Raw genomic sequence first — 21,199 nt, 5'->3', positions numbered from 1 at the left:
GAAAATATGTTATGTTACGTTAAGTATTTGAAGTCATAATAATACAACACGCTGTTTTTAAATTACTAAAATTATTTTAATCCGATGTTTAGAGAAGAACGTTTTTCTGAAAATGTTTAATGAGTCGTAGATATTGGTATTAAGTATTTTAAGTTTAGATGAACGGAGTGGAGTAACACAGTAGAATTAAACCTTGAATACTTATGAGTTATGACTAATTAACTACTCGAGAGAAACATACGAGTAACATACGTATTATTATCTGCTTCGGAATTTGAAGAAATCGTAAATACATATTATTATTCAAAAAAGTAAAACTTAAAAAACGATGATAATTGTAAAAGACATTACATTTTTTTTTTTTTTCAAAAATCTTTCGCAATGACTTAAATAATGTATTATAATTAAATGGACTGCATATATCTATAATGTATTATTATAATACTGTCATATAAACGTCTCTAGAACGACGAACCGAACGAACTTTTTGCAGACATCGTAAAGGATTTTACGTTACAATAATTTATTATAACAGCCATGACAAATGCCGTTTTGTTTTTAATTTCTCGGTTGCTGACCTTGCGTGAGGACCTATGATGCTTGTTGTGTTGGTATAGGTTGGCCACGACGTTTTGGCCAGAGCAAAGAACTTTGCACTCATAATATAATAATAATTTATTGCGTTCTGGTTGGGTGACTTTATGCAATATTTTCAATCGTACGTAGCAACGATCATCTATTTCATACGTGAACGCCTAATGAGATCAACGAGCTCACTATACATTTGCGCGAACCATGATGCTTTTGATTTCTATTTCGCTTACGATGATAAATAATAATAATAAAATAACGTAATAATTAGAGAAATATATTATATTTAAGTATTACTACAACGTGTAGTGTGTATAATGTTTACACGATTGGTATAGGCACACATATTATTATTATCTATATTACTATATATGTATACATAGTAAAATTGAATGTTTCTTTGTTTGTTTGTCTTCTATATACATAAAAATTACGAGGTCGTTTTCAATAAAAGTTAAAGGTTAATATTTTTTTTGAGACTGAAGGTGTTTATAGCTTATTTTTCAAGCCATTTTAAACATGATTTTTTTTTTTACAGTTTACGAGTATCGAATATTATTTTGTTCATTTAAACGGTCGCGATAGGTTATAGAGATTATGTACTCTTACCATCATAATCAGTAGAAATATAGAATATAAAAACGTTTATAAAATATATATTTCAAACAAATCTGAAAAATACTAATGTACACTATTACAATAATTAGTTTTATGATTTGTTTTCTTAATTCTAAACACATATTTTTTGACATTTTATGTCTTTGCTTTGGCAAAAGCGTTACGGAAAAGCGCTATGGTTGCCCTGGTTGCCTGGTTACCCCTGGTAACGGTTTTCAAAGACACTTACGAGTTATCAAAAGAATGTGTTTATCATGGTTGACAACATTTGGCTAAGTCAATGGCTTCGATCTGGAGCCCCATTTTTTGTAAACACATAAGACGAATATCAAGATTTATGCCGGATTTTATGCGTTCATTGAATCTGTCTTCAGTTGTTTTTTTTACGTAAAAAATACGTTTAAAATGAATAAGCGGAAAATCGTAAAATTAATCAGTAAATATTATTGTGTTTGTATAATATTATATTTCAAGTTTCAACTGACAGAAAACCATAGAAAGGTTGATTAATTTTATCTCGGACAAAATTGGGTAGTACGCGTTTATAAAATTATATTGTTTATACGTTGGCCAGTAGAGACCCATATTATACGCGATTAATATAATTAATATGTAATAATATTATAGTTTGCGTACATGTCAATATAACCGTCGACATAAACAGTGCAAGAGAGTTACGACGTTTCATTTGGCATCTATTCCGAATTCTCGAAAATAAAGCGTTGTCCTCTGTCAAATATATTATATTATATAATAATTAAAATAAATTATGTAGGTGTACAATACACATGTGTTGACTGTTTATGTGGATTATTGGTATTTTGGTTTCTGATGAAACAATCTCAGTGACAAGTGAAAATATGTATTATAATTAGCCCTTAATCTTTTTTTTACACGAAAACAAATAAAACACATACACAATGCAGAACATATCTCAAAATAGATTCAGTAATCTAGCTATATACTAAATATAGAAAGATTAAAAACATTAATGAAAAATTATCATCGTAGTAATGACATATTATCTTTAAAAGAATTCGTTTTTAAATTATTCATATAATATCATAAAATATAAAATGTGATTATTGTCGTAGAAAACCAAATGTAATATACATATTTAATTGATTACATTTGATTTTAGACAAAAATAAAAAATAAATGTCGACGTAGGGAAGTTTTGACTTTAATTTTACTATGATGGATTACTTCAAATTAAGGTTTTTTAGGACTCTAGCCCATGTACTAAATTCTGGTTACGCCTTTGGATATAAAATATTCTACAGTCGAGCTATGGAGAAATACGCAATGAAGTATATACACACATTATATTGTGTACTCTGAATTATTATCGGTGAAGGTTTTTAGTACGATCATTATATACGAGTTTATACCACAACGTCAAGCATTTCAGTAACTCCAATAATATCCGTATGAAACAATAATTTAAATATTTATTATTCAATAATATTATGTACGTGTAACGTCTGGAAGATACATGAAAATGTTTAATAAATTTGTGGATCACGCTTTGGTAATAGTTTTACTCACTGTATGAGTAAATATGATATGATTTGAAAAGTGAAAATAAACATAATAATGTTGTTTATCCTCGAATGTTTTATTATGAAGCGCACTTTATTATATTTTATCCAAACGACCTTTAAATTTTCTTTCCACATGACTCAGCCATAATCGCCTGAGTGCATTAGTATGATGGTGTTATAAAAAAGACGTTCTATTAAAAACAAAATTACGATTTCCACCGAATTATGTTATAAAAAAAAAAAATTAAATGGAACAACTAAAATTTATTTTTTCAAAATGCGAGTAAAATAAAAATATCTTGATAACTGGACATTGAACGGAACTAAATGTTCCTTTATGTTGGAAAATCCTTCACAAAAAATGTGTTAGAACATTAAGAATTGAACGATTACAACTAAACAATATCATTTTAATAAACTAATTTTAAGTATCTATTATAATATATTATTAAAATACATTTTATAATAAATTTTCATTGAATTAATTTATATAGTACTGTTTTAGTGCTAATAATATATCGGCCAATTAGAAAAAAAAATATATATAATTTAAATTGTATTGATGATCAAAATATTATAAAAACGAATAATAAATATTAAAAGTATAATCAATACTTAAATAGGTATTCAGATTGAATTTTATTTTTTATACCTACAATTTATTCTGGTATAAATCATATACATCATATATACATTCAAATATGATGGTTTAATTGTTGTTACCGTTTTTTAAAAAGGTTTTGGAACACAATAACACCGTAACATCAAACAAAATGCTTACTTAATTATAATAGTATGCGTTTTAAACTTCGATCAGAAGTGCATCGGAACAATAAAAGAAAATAATGAATTATTTTTCAGTACAATTAAAGGTACTTTTTTATATGCATTTAAATACCTATTTAGTATTTAACCTTATACAAATACAATTATTAATTACAATAATTAAACCGTACGATTGCATATACTTATATGTAATAATCATTAGACAATCTAATTTGATAGTTTGCAGTATTGCAGTTATTGCTCATACCAGTTTATTTTGTATACTTTATTGTACAAACGATAATCGTGTTATAGGTTACGGTATTGTAATAAATAGAAATAATGTTATAGTATTATAGTGCAATACTATACATATAGGTATCATAATATTATATAGGCTGATACTATCTCATGTTATCCCATATTTAATTAAATTAGATATTAACCGCGGTCGTTAAAATAAATACTTGCAGATATTGTTGAAAACTATAGTTACCTACTCGTAATTTTATGTTTAAGTTATGAAATAGACATTTTTTTTTAGGGGTTTAAGTAGGTTAACCTACAAATCAATATTTTATCGAGCTTGATATTTATCGATAATTTATCTAAAAAATTGATGATTACATGATATATTCAAATATAATTACTAGTCATAAATAGTGTTTTTGAATTCTACAATATTCTAGAATATTCTAGATAAGAAAAATATTTTATTTTAGAAATGGTGAAATATATTACGAAATTTGACTTTTATATATTTTATATGAAATTACATTGTATAATTTACAATCAATTTAAATTGGGAAAATTTAAGCATTTTTAAACTATTACTAATACGTATTATATAAATTATGAATGCATATTTTTATATACCGTTTATTTTATATAATTTTAGCTTTATATTTTACAATTTTTTTAGCTAATTGTAAAAAAAAAATAAAAAATAAAAAAATAAACAATACAAAATGTATTTTTGAAAAAAGGACAATTTCCGATAAAATGATGTTTTAATAAACTCATGTGATGAACAGTATGATAAGGAAATCACCCAAATGGTAACATCTTTTAACTAAATAAATGTTGGTCTCTACTCTCTGCGCAATTTGATTTCAAAAATATTTAATGTGGTATAGAATGATTAATAACTAATTAATCTATAATAATAAATAATAATAATTAATTATATATTGTTGTTCAATCATAGTCAAAAAATGATAGAGTAGATAACTGCATAAAGTAAGTTTGTTGAAAAACTCATATTATATAATTTAGTGGATAAAAAGTTACGTTCATTAATTTATTATATTATAATATATAATATAAGATAGAATGCTATGTATTGCATAAAAAAACAAAGGAAGATTAATTTCAATCCAATTCGTAATAACTAATCGCTAATCATTTTGTGCACGTGCTTTTGATGAGAACTATTGATTAACGTTTTGCGATTTAAAATTTAACGAATTGAATTTATTCGCACATTTTAATACTTAACAAAGACTATGTTATCTATCCTTAAAAAAGAATTGAAACAAAAACGTTGAACGTTGACGGTTAGGTTAACTAACCGTCCTAACCTTAAGATAACGTTCCATTTGTATTTACTCAAGTCTCAAATACTTAACATTTTATTAGAATATAATTTACACGTGCCAATCTACACAGAATAGATGTACACTACACATCACGAACATTTATCGATACTTTATAGAGTATAAATAAATTTATCAATTTTACACCTCACGTTAGTTTAAGTAACCCGAGAAGTATAATGTAATAAATTGTGCGAACAATTTAGTTTCAAGGTTAACTATACAATATATGAATATAGGTAATAGTAAATAATATATAAAATAATCCTTGATATCAGTTTTAATTGCGTAGAAGATATTGTTAAAATTTAAAGTTGATCATTATAAATGGGCAGTATAAGTGAAATATTATAATTATATTAACTTAAAATGTTGCTTTATTAAATTTTTAACTAAAATAATAATTAACAATTAACAATTTAAAACATGTTAATATTTAGATAAAAGTATTTTATAACAGTAAACGATATAAGAATCGGTTAGAAAACGTTAATAAACATTATTGCGTTTGTTACTCGTATAATAAGTTAATATTTTTAATGTTTAAATGTTTATTCATGTAACTTTTCAAACAAGCAAGTCTGAATTAAATTATTTTACGATTTGGATCTTGATTTTCGAGCATAACAAGAATTAAAGTATAATATTATTATTATCTTAAAACAATTTAAACTTTACGACTTACGTGTTGATAATCTATAAATCAATACTTGTAACGAAAATCATATTATTTTTTAGTATATTAACTTTACTTAAATTTTATACACCTAACTATATTTATATTTATTTTAAATAATTAAACAATTTTTATACAATAAGAAAAATTGTGTTATAAAATAATTGTATTACGTTTTATATAGCGAGGACCCATAAAAATTATCTATCCATTAGTGTATTTAGAATTTGGTTTTTGGGGAGGGGGGCTGATTATAATATTTATAATTAAGGATGTATTCTTATCAGTCTTTCCATTAATGCGCTGCAGGATGTATTCAATTATAACACATACGATTAGTTTGTTGTTGTTAGTTATATAGATTTAGTTTGGATGGTTTGTATAGGTCAGTTTCTTTTAAGTTTCCTCTATTTAATTTACCATTTATCAATTATCAGAAACATTTTTGGAGAATATTCCTTATATTGTATAATGGATTTTTATTTTCGGTTAATTGGGTATGGAATATTTTATAGTAAATTTACGCAAGTTCATTGACTGATTGAATATTCAAGTGATATGTACAGTTCATATTTTGTAACACATCGTAAGTTGCAGCGGTCAGACGGTCTGACCAACCGATTGGAATGCTTCAATTGTGCCCGCGTTAACTTAAATATAAACCATTAATTAAGCATGACACAGAGAGAATTTATTTTAATTACACAATGAACGGCATTACGATTTGTTTATTTCGAAATAACCATTATGTAGACAACTCGATATGAATTTAAGATATTATGTCTAATGTGTAAACAGTTAATATTTTTAAAAATTACGTTGATAGTAATATTGACGAATAATAATTGTTATGAAACAAATACAATACAATACCAATGCTTATTTTATCTATGAATTATAAAAATTATTTTTAATTTTTTTACTTCGTTAGCTCCTCTACAAAATTACAATATTATCCAATTAGTAATGTTATGATTCATTGGTAATTTAAATTGAAACCCATCGTAATACTATACAAAGGAAAACAGTATCACACGATAATATTATTCTAAGCTTGTTTATGACTTAATGCTGTTACATTTGTTGACAGCCAAACTGATCGTATAATAATAATTCAACAAGTATGTTTGTGACTACAAATACAACATGTCGGATTTCGTAATCGTTTTAGCTAGAATCATATTATAATATGTCTTACAATTTATAATATAATATATACAAGTGAAAAATAATTAAGATATGAATCCTTTGAATGAATATCAGTATATAGTCTTAAACAGCGCGCTTTGTTTTATTTTAAAACAAACATTATTAAACCAAATGCACCAATGTATTTTTTAACACAGTAATAAATACTATAATATTAACAATACACACACTTGTATTAGCAAAGATAATGATTCTATGACTTGCGTAATTATTATATTTATATAAAACTATGAGGATTCAATGTAATATAACGATATCGGTTGTCCTGAAAAATTCAACTTTTTGTTAAATTAACAAAAATCGGTTTCTGTACAATCTGTATACAACTACCTATATAAAACACGACCCACGACTTTGAACGTTTACCAATAATAATGTAAACAAGCCATGAAAAATAAAGAGCCTATAGTGAACGAAATTATTAAAATATGGCGGGGCACTAAAACGGCCGATTTTCAAAGATAAATTAAAAAATAAAAAAGAATAAAAATTTATAAGGAAATACATAACTTGCCATTTATTTTTAAAAAACTATGTCCTCGAAATGATGGATAAATTTAACTATAACACATTTTTTCTTGCAGAACGTCTTGGAATCTTTTGGAAGCCCTGACAGCAGTGACATTTTCAGGTATATAATATAGGTACATAGGTATGGTTTTATTTTTCATACACGCTTCTTTTTTAGTATAGAACCCGTTTTTCAAAGTAGGTTGTCCATATTTTGATAACCTTAACTTAAGGTACGCAATCACGAAGTTTAAGATTAAAACGAAGACGCATTGTTATATTTATGCACCCCAATGCTCACCACTGCACTGTTCCATGATTACTAAATGTTTGAATGGGCGATGACATGCTGTAATAATATTATATGATAATTCTTATCTTAATTATTACTACTGAGAAAATGTATTTTTTAAATCGACCGTTTCAGTGCCCCATCCTGAACCTATAGAAATTATGTTTAAGGAATAGAATATGATTTTAGAGAACATCTGCTGTCCTGTTTACCGTTTCTTTTGAGGCGTCGGTTAAGGTCAATGGAATTGGGAAGAGAGCGAAAGCCGGAAATTAGACGATTTAAAAGTCGATTTATAATAAAATTGTTTGTTCTAAAACCACAGAATGCAATGTATTATATTATATTTAAATAGTGGGAAAATAGTAATTTCAATAAATATATATGGCGTGTACTATACGTAAATTTATTGACAATTTATTTAAATCCAATCGTGTTAAATAGATGAATGGTTTGAAACTGACCGTGATTGAAATGATTTAAGAATATAACATACATTTTACACGAATAGAAATCAAAACTATTTTGTAGAGTAAATAACACTTGCAAAGACGGCAATGTGTTATTTTTCGTGCTCACTGTGTCTAACATTTTTCCATTGATTTTATTATGATCGTGTCTTGTTAAAATCGAACTCAGTGATAATTTGTGATTAGATTGAGACTAGCTTATATAAAAATATTCTGTTCCACATTTTTGCACTGGATTTACTGCAGTTACTGGTAGGTATTATTATGGATTTTTCAATAATAAAAAAAAAAAAAACCATTCCTAAAACGTGTGATTTAAAAATTAAAACGTTGAAACGTTAAAATAATAACGAGAAGTTACAAAAATCACTATTATATTCCGTTTTGTTTTTTATACAAAGTATACAATCGTTTTATGATCGTTAATTATTGAAATGGTAATGTTTTATGATTAATTTTTATTATTTTTAATTTTAATATTTTTATTTCGATTTTACTTTCATATAAAAAAGAACTTATTTTATACAAGGTGATTTACCAAATATACTTTATTTATTAATTAAAAAAATTATTTGTTTAAATTCTGATTATCAAAATTTTAAGTGAATTGAACAATACTTAGATAAGTTATTTTTGTATTTTAAAATCAATACAAACTTCTTTTCTTTAAATGAAAATTACATTTTTTTATAGTAAATTATTGAATAGATTATTATTAAAATATTACTAATATATCAATTAAAATTTAAATGAACACATTTAAATAATTCATGATATGTAAGGACCAAGATTGCTATGATAATTTTAAAACAATATTAAGTAATTAATATAAACATATTAACAATTTATGATGTTTGTAAAAACCAAAAATTAAATGAGCGCATAATAAGTGCTAGGCTAATTATTACATTTATTACATAATGGATGTATAATACAATAATATGTTTAATAACTCAGAAACTAATAATTAATCATTACCCATTAAAATTTTTGTTGAGATGCATCGACATTTAAAATAAAAAAACAACTAGTGCTTGATAATTAAAAAAAAAGAGTTGTCTTAATTTGGAAAAAAAAGTTTATTGGCTTCAAATGGTGTAACAACATCTATGTATCCGAAAATATTATCGTTTTCGGCTATTTTTTAAATTTACTCTAAACTACATTAAGCTTTTCGAGAATACTCGTACTTAAGAACTCCAAAATCAGAGCTTGAACAAACGGATAACATAAAAAGAAGTTAACAATGAGTTGGGTGCATCACACTGCACAAGATTCCAGGTGAAACATCATGTTCGCTATGATGCGCGTACGAGCTTATTGGTTTCGACTCTGCAGCCTCCTACATCTAGATCGCTGCATTCCCAATCGCGATGATTTGCCGACGGTTGAATTCGTATATTGTTTCGGAAATAAGTCACGATTTAATCGGGTTTTTCACCCCTCGGAAATATTATTTCATGTTTTTTTTTTTCTGTTTTTTGTTTCAGCACAATCTGCTCACTCATTAGTAGCACATTCAACGGTCCGGCACACGAGTCACGGACAGGTCAACGTTGTGAAACGTAATATTCATATACCGTGTTGTGATGTTGAGCTGGACACGCGTATGTTTAGCTCCTTTGCTGTATAGTTATCGCTGCACTACCGCAAAAGGCTATAAAGATTAAAGATTTGCAGTTATGCCGTACCTGTATACATACTGTACGCGTACAACGAATAGAAAGAACGATAAACCGATTATTCGACACGTTTCAATCGTAAATGGTAATATATATTATATGCAATATTAAAATACTGTTTGATGTGTTATATATTATATATTATGCGCGGACTATCGCGCGCCGGAAATATGTTATCGATATATTTCCACGGCGTATTAATATTATATTATCTTATCGAACATTCGGACACGTATAGTAGCTGATAATATGTATTATAATATTTTAAAAGAAGTCTGAAAAAAAAACAAACATAATTATTGTTAAATACCTACCGAAATCCGAAAATCAAGTCTGCAGATACCGTTTTTATGGTGACGTTTACGCAATGACATACGCGCGTATTAGAGCGTCGAGTACGCCCAAAAACGTCAATTCGTTTGACGGTTTGTCAGCGTTATGCGGTTTTGAATTCTCTGATCTCCGATCGCAGATATAATATTATTGTACATAAAATGTGAATGTTTTAAAAATTGAAAATTATTTAGAAATTTCTAGAGTCATTTTCCGAAACTTAACAGTTTATAAATCAAAGAGCATGTGCATTTTCGGTACAGAACTTGTACGAATTTTCTGAATTTGAAAATAAAATTTATCTATAAATCGTTGGTTATATTGATGTTTTAAAATGTGATTGAATATTTTTGAAAAATGTATAACTTTTTTCCTTCTGAAATTTCTTACCAACATCACTATGATATATTGCTATCGTAATAATTGTGACTATACAATATTAGTAAATTGGTAAGCGTCCAACGATATGAGACGTAATAGTTGGATATATACAGTGTGTCTCTATTGACATTCGCTATCTTAAAGAGTAATCATATTATTTCAATTTTTTTTTTTAAATAGGTAATTTAATTTTCGAGTCACTCAGTACATAATATTATGAGTACGCAACAATCACTGGGTCCACACTTCACAACTGGATGATATAATAATTATTTATTCGTATTATAAGTGTAAGACCATCAAACATAAAAATATTAAAAAATAATTAAATATAGGTACTTACTATAATTTTTACGAGTGATAATTACAATAACTCGACTTCGAGTACCAACTACCAATATTTTATATTATACTTTCAGATTTATAATTATTTATTTATTTTAATCGTTATGTAATAATAGTTATTTTTTTTAACGCTCTTACGTGCACCTAAGAATCTGTGTAATGAAATCAGTTATTATTTTTTATACAACCGAATTGAAATTCATTCCCAAATCGACATATTGCCAGAACTCAACTGGTCTATAGGATGGTTAAAAAAAAACGGCAGCAAAGGCGACGATGAAATGCTTATCACGGGGCTTTGACCTCCGACGAGGCCAATGGTTCCTTAGGGAGGCCATCGTTTTTATCATCATCGGCCAGCTGCTGCAGCTATCCACGACATACCTAATATATGAATAACGAGGTCACTATTGATAACAAATAATCTAATATATAATATTTTTTGTAATTTTAATGAAAAAGAAATTATGTACATAGTCGATTTTATAAATCGTTGACTGTTAAGAATAACAATACATCATAAACTACGTATAATTATAACATAATCATTTTTTTATCAACTGAACATTTAGTAAACAAACAATTTTTTTTTTTTTTTGGCAAAAACACGTGTCCATAAATTTTAGTTGGCCAACGGCCATTATAATAACTTTAAATAACTTTTTTAAGCGAAAACATTCGGCTTATATTTATAATTAAATCATACGGGAGAGAAACGTCGCAGACAAACAACATTGTTTTTAAAAAATATTATTCATTACGATTGATCAAAACATAAGTACAACATTGTTTGTTATTACTTATTATTATAAATATGTTTGATTTAGCTTAAGACTAGTCAACAACTTGTGTATAGTTATTGCACCATTGACCATACCTAAGTGTTATGTTCTCGTGTATTGTTCTGTGTGGTACTGTAAAAATGTAAACAATACGCATTTGTATCTATTGAAAAAAAAATACATAACATTATACTTTTCTAATTCGTTTTATTAAATAATGAAAATATCGTTATTATTATTTTTTTTAAATTAACGTGAAAAAAATAAGATAAATAAAATAATTTGTAAGAGTGCGAAATAATAGAATATTGAATAAAAAATGGGTCAATCACGAATATATTATGGTCGTAACGCGTTTGGGCTTATTGATTTTTATTGTATTCTATTGAAATATGTTCGGATGAGTATTATACATACACTGAGGTTTTTCCCACTTAATAATATATTCAGTATCACAATGGACATTTAAAACTAAGTGCAGGATGTATAAAACCTGTGCTAATATATAGTAATATATAGGATTTCGAATTATTTATTTGAAAAAAAAAATCAGGACCTTAGTATTATCTACTAAAATGTCGTAATTAGAGTAGTTATGGTGATAAATTTAGTTGTTGGTTTTTTTTTTTAAACTTAAAATGTGCAATATTTAATGAATAGTTATTATTGGCTTTTAAAATTGATAAAAAACATGGTTTTTTAATCCTATTCTGGACGTCCCCGGTTCTATTCAAATGAAAACATAAAATAAATTGTGTACGATTTTAAACGACATAACGATACTTGTTTTTCAGTGCTGTGACATCGGGTGATCGTAGGTAGGTACCTTCTAGGATATTTTTATTTACTATTAAAAAATTTTAAAATAAATAATAATAATAATTCGTTGTTAACAATATATTATAGTTAATTATTAGTATTCTACAATTCAATAAGACAAATTTTCAAAGATCCCAAAGATATGTCACACATTTTATTTGTTTTTACCATATGCCTTTGTTGTAAACTGAATAAATTAGATTAATAATTGCTGACATAATGTCGTCTTTTAGCAAGGTGACAATAACCAACTTTTACCATAACGGTTAATCATTGTTAAAATATGTTCGTCAAAACAAATTTCCCTATTTGCTTGAATACATTAAAAAATTTATAAATTCATCTAAACACCAATCAGCGTGTCATAGCATGTATAATGTATATAACACTATTTGCAAATATTACACTTAACAGCTTATCTTCTATTTGCTTACGTTCGCAGATAATTATTGTTGAGTTGTAATTTTTTATATTATATTTTTATTTTATCTAAGCTCTATTTATAATAATTACCAAAAAAAAAAAAAAAAAACTGTACAAAAAAAAATGAAAGTACTACGAGTTTCAATATTTACATAGTTCTTTTTCGGAATAGATCGAATATTCTATCAACTATAACCGTGTCGATAAATAAACCGAGCATCGTTTCGTGTACGTTAGATTGTTTTTGGTTATTTTTCGTTGTTATAGGGTTAAGTTTTTTATAACTTTTTGTGGAAACAATATCCTTGTATTGTCGTAGGTGTTGTTATTGTATGAACGAATAGGAACCGGAAAACTTAATAGATAATATTATAATGTTGAACTTGTTCGATTCGATTGTTGATACACTTTTAACAATATTAAAGGGAAAAGTAGAAAATCGCATTTTACAATACATTAGTCACTACAACTAAAAAGCTTTTCGATGAATTTCGCATATCTGTTGTCGAGAATAAAAACTACTCCAATAAATTATTCAATTAACCAAACAATTATTTAATACCCCATTATTCGATTAAATTTCAAATTGGTTACAGAAAGAACAGCTATATAACAACTAAAAGTATCATAACCAATACATTACCATACATATAAATATAGTTATATAATACAGTATAATATTTAAAATATTTTATATTAACTCGTGGCACCCCTCTTTTATTGACGCATACTTGGGTTTAATGGACCTCATTACCTTACCGAAAAAAGAAATAAAATAACATCAACTCCACTTACATATGTTTGGAAACGTACGTCTGAAGGGTATTTGGGTAATATATACTTAAACGTAATACCTACTTGACCGTGAAAATTAAAAAAAATAATTTCTGTTAATTATGATTGGTATACAATTACATAAGGATTAGAGCAATACTTTAATTGCTGTTTACATCACAAGTCAAAGTATTTTAGTGTTATTACATATAATATAGTGTGGTGTTTGGCTGTTTACAAAAAGTAAAAATATTTAATGGAAGAATCTGAGAAAAAAAAACAATGAATTTAGGCAGAAAATATGAGATAGAAAAAAGGTTTTATTATTTTTATCGAAATCGGAGTGCTATCGTGTGTAATTAGAGAACCGCGTATTTTCCAGGAAAAAGGACATACTCGAGTGCTAGTGAACTTCTATCAAACAAAGTTTTTTTTCTACATAGCATAGGTAATTTGGTTTGATTTTTTTTTTCATTTCCATTGGCTAACAGTTTATCACGTTAAATTTTAAATAAGCATTCTATAAAATCACAGATTTCACTATCTCCGTATCAATTTGTTAGATCGTTAGATTTGGTAGGTAGTAAGAAATAATCATACAGAACTTGATAGTAATAATATTGATAAATTTACGAGACACAAGCGCTAATAATTAAATACGATAATCATGGTACATAAACTATAATTCGATGATAAAAATATGTACACATTGAATAATACTCGATAATACGTTTTTATTATATTTTTAAATACGTTAATAAAAGTGTGTAATAAACTTGCTCCTAATGTTGATTTTTTCTTTAATCCATTAGTCTCAATTCGTAAAATACTATACTTAGCTTATAATACGTAATATTTGTCTTTTATTATCTTCCTTAGTTTATATTCTAATCATAGTTATTAATATTTTTAATGTTAGGCATACATTTATACCTATTTTTTTTTTTTTTTTTTAAATACTAATTTATTGCAATAACTTATCTAACACTTATACTATTGCGAATTTGCCCGTTTTTATTCATTAGTATTAACAATTATCATTATTATTATTTCGTTTTATTTTATTAGTTTTTCCAAGTTAGGTTGAATTTTTTTGAGTTCTTATTAAAGAGTATCAGTTTTGATAAAGACAAATATGTTCTAGTTTTCTTTTTTTTCTCAGAAATAAAAATACTAGGCCTCACTGAGACTATTGTTTTGGGGGCCCCAAGTGTCATATCTACAACTAACACAATAAGGCATGAGTGAACAAGAATTTATACAATCTAAAAACTACATATTAAACAACTATATTGTAATAAAATATAAACTTTAAACTGTATTGTCTAATGTAAATAAATAACAATTACTTTAGCTTATTTATTGGTCAATATTATTATACTATAATAATTATTATTAAAAATCTGAAAACTCGGTAATTAGCCAACGAAACAAAAAAGATTCTGGTTACATGTTTGCAATTTTAGTTTCTATAGTTTTTATTGTATTCCAGTAATGGTTTTACTGTTACCGTCTCTAATAAAAAAAACTGTTTTGTGAATTTTGTGATGACATTGTGCGTGTTGAGAAACCATTTTTAGTATTGAAATATCATATGTTATAATATTATATAATATTAATTATAAACTATTTTTAAACGTACCTACTTCGGGTGCAGTTATTGTATATACTATTATATAACATTTTGCTGTAAAAATATACATTGTTATCAAAACGCCACGATCTCGGATTTTGATCCGCTCCATATTAACTTTGAGTCAAACTCCGATTATTATATTTTCGATTTATCTTATTTTAAAATTATTTGTATAGGTGATATTTAAATTCATTATAATGTGACCTACTGACCGACAAACATGTTATATTTTCAGAAGGTTGTACAATATTGTACCATCAGTATGTACTTTTTTTCGTAAAGCTTCAATTTTAATTGTCATTAAAAACTGATCACATAGTATAATTTTTACCCATAGTTATTATTTATTGATAAACGGTTTAAAAAAAAAAATTGCAAATAAAACCCAATTTATGGTTTGTTTAATAAATCTTAGAGAACATTATGTATAAGTATAATAATATGTGCTGTAACAACGATAAGTAAGTTATAATCAATGTTTAATGTTGATATTCAGTGTTGACGCATAGATTACGTGTTTTTTTTCACATTTCTTAGATAATATCATATTTTGACGCTCGTGGTTTTTTTTATTTATGATTTATGTAAATATGTGTTTTATTATATTATAAAACTATACTTAAATTTATTGTACGTCGTTAATATTACCTCTCTACATATCAGTAATAGTATATCGGTGGAAAAACTGTAACCGTAGATTTTAGTAAATTGCAGACGTAGGTGTATTCATTATGTTATTAACTATCATATTTTATAGTTTAAGTACTATAAATCATGTGATAATATTATTATTGATTATTGTACATTAAATGTACCCATAATATTATAAAATTATGCATAGTTTGTGCGTTATTGACTTAAACTGCGTTGATTTTCATAAATACTTTGAAACGCATATAATATACTATCATAACTAAACTATTGAACTGTGGTTTCATTTGCTTTCGCCTTATTAACTTCGTCTACCCCCATGATCAAACGCATAGTATTATACTTGAATGTCTTACATTAGAAATGGTAGGGTAAGAAGCTGGAATACCTATTTAATTATTCTGTCAGAAGCCCTTCATCCGTTCAACTTACTACCAACTTACTATAACTACCACTATATCGTTTCTGATTAAATTAAATTTTTAATTAATCGTAATTTATATAATTACATGCCTTATGATATAATTTAAGATAAAATGTAAACATATATTAATTTGTTTTATCCAACGACCTCGTGTTAAATAAAAATAAATAAATAAATAATAATAATAATAATATATTATTATTATTATTATTCGAATTGATCGAATGGGGAAAATAAAACATCGTTGTCTGTAATGTGCAATTACTATAGAGCGAATATTGTGTGAAGTATATGATCACGTTCCGAAAAGTTTATTGTTACCTATCCATTATCAAAAACGAGGAGATAATACTCGACGAATTCGAGTCTCAAACAAATAACTGCGATACATCACTATCAGGATGAAAACGATTTCGTTTCGGAGCTTTGATCTTCGCACCGCGGGTACGATTCACGCCCACACCGACAAGACTAGAAATCTATACGCTCATCGAAATACCTTCATACAGCTTTTATAAGTTATATACACTCTTAAACGTCAGCCATAAACCATGATGATGGAGTTTGTTTTTTTTTTCAATTAGGCGACCGGGATGTCTTCCTGTACTGTTTTGTACCTAAAAGCTATAGCTATAGCTATAGTCTATAGACGAAAATCGAGTGATTTAAGACGAATGAAATTCGATTCCTCAAAAAGATTTAAGCTTTTGTAGGCGTATTTTGTACAGTTGTGACGTAATCGTTAATTTTAATGTTAAAACGATGGTCAGAATCCTACTACGCGTTCCGTAGATCATAGACAAGTACGCCGAGAGGTGAAGGGACGACGTTACAATAACTCAAAGAGCAAAAAAAAAGAAAAGAAGCTATTAATCAAAAATTAATGATGACTCGAACGATTAAACTCATATCTGTAGTGGTGTCAAAATCGAAATCGGTTAACCGCGTCGATCGCGGCTGTGGTTATACACTGTCTGTGCAGTAAACAGAAAAAATACACGTTTTTTTTTGGCCTCTCGGAAAGCACTCGACGGTATTTTTTGACGTCTCGATGTTATATAATATAATGCTGTGCAGTAATACGCACGTCGAGGAGTTACAGCGTGATCGTTGATCTCCCACGTCACGTTTTTTGATTCGTGTGTGATCGATTCAATAAAACAATAAAAACATCGGTAATCGCATTTAGTCGTGCGAAAAGTGTAGCCGGTATTCCTGGTATTTAGCAAATGTGCATTACCTATACCGAACATTGCACGTACACGACCCGGTCGCGGCTTCTGTTGACCCCGCGCGAACACCGTAATAATAGTCGTACACGTCGATATTAGGTATTACGCATGCACTATAATATAATAATATCATGTAGACTCGAATCGTAGTAGATACGTTTTGTTTGACGTAAGTACTTAAATATCCACATTAGCCGTTAGGCTAATTTTTGAGATAATAAACGTTGCAGGTTATGTATCGTATAATGTGTAAACGGATCAAAATCTAGCGTTATTTTGGAGAATCGAGGGGGGAGGGAGATGAGGAATTATCGTCACTGTTTTTTGGTGGAGTCTTAATAGCAAAAAATATTGCTTGGGCTAGGTTATAAGTAATTCGAGTTATGCAATAATAATAATAAAAAAAAAAAATGATAAAAATATGCGCATTTGATTCCGTTAGAACTTATATCTACAGTAAAATCATCATTAATAACTACCAAACAATATTATTAAGTGAAAGTGAAGCGTACCTTCTAAAACACGCATCTAATGAGAAAACTGAAGTTATTTTTCACTTAAAATAAATCGTTAATTATTTGATTTATACTATTTTATATTTCTCATATACTATTCGTTAAATTTTCACAACATTATATTTACTTATCATCTCACTGATATATTATTGATTATACTCCATACACTATTTTATGCTTATTTGTTTGTCTGTTGTTTTTAAACATTTGACTAAAAAAAAATTTGAATATTAGTTATTACAAGCTAAATCACGTTTGTTAAAATATCATACTCAAATAAATTCATAACATTTTTTTTTTTTTAATTTAAATGTTTAATTTTGTTTTAATTATCAAAAATAAAGTCACTGGTATATAAAATTGAAATTATCTGTGTAATATAATACAACGTGACATAATATTGGCATCTAAAATTTACATTATTTTGTTTATATAATATCAATAAATATATGCAAAACAAAAAGTTTATCATTTAAACTTTGCAGCGTAGTATGACGAGATTGATGGACATTTTTGCATATTAAATTTATAAAAAAACCATATCATTCCATACCATATTGTCTTCCTTAAATGTTATCGATTTGCATCATTTCTTGAAAAATACAATACAATAATTAATAGTTGTTTTAATAGCATATATATAGCTATGTACAGTAGATAGATCATAGATGATGCGACTTTATGAACTCTTCGGGGACAACTCTAATTATGAAACTCGCATTTATTGTGAATTTGATGCTATACTAAACTTTAAAATAATTCTAAAATTATGTTTATTTAACATATTTATTTATTATGTTTATATTGTTTTAATAACATAATTACATTTTTAAGGTTAAAAATCCATTATAATTAAGTTTTACAAAATAATAATAATGTATTTTATAATAATTTAACTAATAATAAAATATATTAATTATGAATTTGAAGATAGAGCCATTTGTCTTGCAATCTTTTTAATTTTAAGTTCATTTAGTATACCAAAACAAGTTCATACAAGTTCGGTTGGGTTCAAAAATTGAATTGTTCATTAACTATAAGAACAGTCGGACTGTACAATTGCGATCAATATTAGTATCAAGTGCTCGGCAGTCTATTACATAAGAGAATTATTGAAGATACGTTTTGAAAAATTTTAACTACATGTTATCATTAATATTTAATTTCAACTTTAAAGTGTGCCATTTATAACAGTTTATAATATGTGCACATACGTAATATGATTAAATGTTGCTAATGTATCGAATGTCCTTGAGACGAGCGCGCTTAAAGTTATTTGTTTCATTAAGCTAGAAAACTGATAGGAACATTCTCGTTCAAATTAGTGTTCTTAACTAAAAAATATTTTTAAAAAAAATGTGTTGTTAAAAAGGTATGTTAATCGAAACCGAATCGTATTCGATATTGAACTCAACTACAGTCGATGACCGACGTTAATTTTTTTTTACATTTACGTATCGAACGATATTAAAAATGTTTGATAGGTTTGTGTTCATTATACCTAATATATTATATTTTAATGGGTAGCGTAGTTAGGTTAGTAAGTCTATAGAGTTTTGATTTCAACGAACTGCGATTACTAAGAAAATTTATCTAATCTTAATGTAATTGTACATTTCAATGTTTTTTAGTTGACCTAGAAAATCTGTTTTTATTTATTTTTTATTCTGTTGAAACGTTTCCGGTGATACAGTTTCGAAATCGATTTGTGTTATAAGGATCATAATACAATTTATAATAAATAACGTGTATAGTAAAGTGATTAAAAAAAAAAAAAAAAACAACTTAACAATGACGAGTTCATTATATTGAAAAAAAATGTTTTTAGTTTTCAAGAACATCAATTGTTAATTTCATACATCGTAGTAGAATATTTTTCTGGTAAATCGAATTTTTAATAAGTACTTAATGATAATTAGTTGAAAGTATTTGATGTTTAGTCGAGCAGAGTATAAAGTGGATTAACATTTTTCGGCATACTCCCGTTACACTCTAATATTATATTGCACTTTATTTTTCATCTTAAGTTAAACACGTCTCATTATAGCTAATAAAAGCATTCCGTTGGAATTGAAACCATTAATATACTACATTTTGTGATATAGAAAAGTGAAATACTCTTTTAAAAAAAAACGTTGTTTTATAATTATGATTTCTAATCGTGTATATGTATACAAAAAAAAAATATTTAGTATGGCACTAACTTGACAGTCGTTTGATGAAAGATTTACTATAGGTATTATGCGTAAAAAACCGCAATAATGTCTAATAAGGGTGTTATTTGCAAAGCGAAGTGTACTCTGGCACCCCTATTTTGAATTTTTTTCTTATTGGTTTCCCGAACATTTTATGTACATGCCGATGCATATATAACTATAGGAATAGCTTTTTAACCCCATAAATGTCTCATACGTCATGTAGGTACACAAAATTAGAGTGAACGATGAAAAAATTGACTCGACGTTGAATAAAAACCAGTCTGCTCGAGTTTTGGTTCTTCCGTTAAAAAATCAAATAGCTGATCTCTAACGATAAAATGTGCTCTCGTCGTACCCGTTTTACTATAATATTTTGATATCATAGTGTTATGTCGCCACAGCTAATACGATACGCTGTCTGCCAAACGCATCCGACGAGTCGGCCGACTCGTGTGCTCCGCGATCCAGCCGATATTATTCATAATTTCTCCGTTCTCGTCGTTATAGACAGTCATCTAGTCGTTAACTGCTATCCGGTACAAAATAGACGAGTAAGCGCTGTCGTCTCTTGTGCACTCCGTGTGTTTTCATGTATACCGCAAACGGTTTGGTAGCCGTCTCCGCCGCCGGCGGCTGTGAAATTATAATATATGATGTTTTATATTTATGACGAAATCCTAAGTCCCTTTGTTCCGAAACGATACTATCGCTTTTTAATGTGCAGCGGATATAAA

Source organism: Aphis gossypii, chromosome 2 (genome assembly GCF_020184175.1).
Source record: "Aphis gossypii isolate Hap1 chromosome 2, ASM2018417v2, whole genome shotgun sequence".
In the NCBI taxonomy this organism is placed as follows: Eukaryota; Metazoa; Arthropoda; class Insecta; order Hemiptera; family Aphididae; genus Aphis; species Aphis gossypii.
This window is presented reverse-complemented; position numbering follows the sequence as displayed.